This window comes from Muntiacus reevesi, chromosome 12, assembly GCF_963930625.1.
Source record: "Muntiacus reevesi chromosome 12, mMunRee1.1, whole genome shotgun sequence".
NCBI lineage: Eukaryota > Metazoa > Chordata > Mammalia > Artiodactyla > Cervidae > Muntiacus > Muntiacus reevesi.
This window is the reverse complement of record NC_089260.1, coordinates 30,759,026-30,761,639: the sequence shown is the minus strand read 5'-3', so window position 1 is coordinate 30,761,639 and position 2,614 is coordinate 30,759,026. Positions and strand designations below refer to the sequence as shown.

At 39.3% G+C, this 2,614-nt stretch overlaps 1 pseudogene; it reads right to left on the bottom strand.

The window, feature by feature from the left end:
- Positions 1–214: 214 nt before the first annotated feature.
- LOC136145233 (thioredoxin-dependent peroxide reductase, mitochondrial pseudogene) lies at positions 215–992 on the bottom strand (annotated as a pseudogene).
- Between the last annotated feature and the right edge of the window lie 1,622 nt (positions 993–2,614).

The window sequence follows — 2,614 nt, the reverse complement described above, 5'->3', positions numbered from 1 at the left end:
ACCATACAGTGCCAATAAAGAACTTCTTACATTAGTAATGGACCACATTTTAAAAGCCTTGGCAAATGTTACAAAAACAAAATATTAAGAGTAATATTTACAAATACAAACATAATTAGTTTTTTGCCTTCTATAAATAATAATCTTTGAAATGCGAAAAATGAGATCCAACTGCAGTTCTTTTCTGGTGTGGCAAGGTGTAGGTACACATTGTCTACTGATTTACCTCCTTGAAGTTTTCTTGGAAGCAGTTGGTTGGGGCTTAATTGCAGGAGAAGCTGATGTCCTATTGGCTGGGCAGACTTTTCCATTCAGTTTCCACAAACTGAAATGCCTTCACCTAGCAGAGGGTTTCTTCCATGTTTCAGCCCACTGGGAGATCACTGATCCTCAAATGCTTGTTGGCTCCATTGGCGTCAATTATGAAAAGAACACACAGTGAAGGATCAGAACCTTCTCACCGCACACTGTAGTGTCGGGGAAGCTGTTTAGTCAGATCTGACAAGAGCTTGGTGCTCATGTGGCCCAAACCAGCCGTCTTCCTCTGTGTGTTTCTCTAGGCCAGGGGGCTGAAGTGGGACCCCACTGACACTGCAGCAAGTTCACAGTTCACATCATGAGATTCATTGGCTTTGTCACTGAAAGCAATTGTGAAATTTCTGTTCACAAAAGTGAAATCCAAAGGACAGAAGAAGAGCACCAAATATTTCCCCTTAAAGTTATCAGTTTAGTCGCTCAGTCATTGTCTTTGAACTCTCCATTGTCAATGGCTGTACCCTTAATATAGGGCACTTGCTGGGTGATGGCAAGGATATGGTGTGAGGAACTGATGCTAGAGGCCAATTTTGTTGGACCAGAACCAGACCACAATGCATTTGTCAAGCACGTTCTTCAGCAGACATAAGGGCTGCATAGGCAGAAATGCCTCAAGGAATGACTTTCACATGTCGGACAAGTGATGCCCAGAGTAACGTCCCCACCATGGAGGCCATGTTCACTGTCAAGTATGAATCTTTTTTTTTTTTTAAAGTATATTAAAAAAAAAAAAATTATTGTTTTTATTTATTTATTTATTTATTTTTATATTTATTTATTTTTATATATATTTATTTTTATATATTTATTTATTATTTAATGTATTGATTTATTGGATGAGCAGGGCTTGTGGGAATCTTAGTTCCCCAACCAGGGATGGAACCCACATCCCTTGAACTGGAAGTGTTGATTCTTAATAATTGGACTGCCAGGGAGGTCCCAAGCATCGATCTTTAATAATTACTTTCCCCTATTTTCTAATAAATAATTATGTATCTTTTTTCCCCCTCAGAGGGTGTATGACATTGTACTGGGTCCAATGATGGTCTCTTATTGAGATTAAAAATATTTTTTTCTTAAAGTTTCTACCAACTTAATGAGAAAAAGACTAAAACCTGTATTTTTAGTTTTTAGACAAATGACTGGTTTGCCTCATTTCCAGTTTTTCAGTTTAAATTAGTAAGTACATAAGTAAATTGAGTGCTTTTGTATCTATCTCTCTGCTAGATGAAAGAAAAATTAAAGATAATAAGAATAAGTTGCCCTAGCATCAGAGAATGGGACCCAAGGCTGTATTTGAATTGTGGTTGGAAGTATGAAGCTATGGTTGGAACTTTGGGAGCAGCAAAGAAGAAGTGGATGAATTGCTCGAGTGGCCAAGGTGTGAGAAGTGGCTTTTTGGAGGAGGTGACCTGGTTGTCAAGCAGCAGATGGAGAGTGGACCAACATGACAGCAAAATTGCACAGGCATTTATTGCGAAGACATATTTGTTCACTACAACTTCACTATTAGTTGATGCTCAGTGTCGCATCCTCTGTTTTGGGTATAGGTAGTTCATACTCTGCATTATTATCAGCAGAAGGAAATTCAGATGGGCTGAGCAGGTTTGTGAGACCAGCTATCTGTGAAACCCAAGTTGCTCAGTGGAGAAGACAGATACTGTATACCTTCTAGGATGAGTGTAAAACATGATCAGAAGGAAATGGTGATTTGGATTTATATGTAATAGAGTTGGAAAACATAGAGAAAGCATGTATGGGATAATATAGTGTAGGGGAAGGGAAGGAAGTTAATTATATCTTTGGATATGAGAAAGTCTACTCTTAGGAAATGATGTTTGAGCTGATAAATGATGAAGCTGAGATTATTGGATAATGGGTTGGATGTGTGAAATAAAAGGGTGGAAGTGTTACTTGCTCAATCTTTTCTGCCTCTTTGCTACACCATGGACTGTAGCCTGCCAGGCTCCTCTGTCCATGGAATTCTCCAGGCAAGAATACTGAAGTGGATTGCCATTCCCCTCTCCAAGAGATCTTCCCAACCCAGGGATTGAACCTGGGTCTCCCACATTGCAGGCAGACTCTTGACCCTCTGAGCCATGAGGGTGGAATAAAGGATTGTTCTCCAACTACTGGCTTGGACAGCTGATAATGGAAATGCTATCATTAGTCTTGGAAAACTGATTTTGAGATGCTTTAGAGGCATCTTGAGTAGATAAATGGAACACATATTTGGGTTTGAAAATTAGACAAGGTCAGTCTGGACTAGAGGTGAGATTTACTGAAGCCACAGACATAT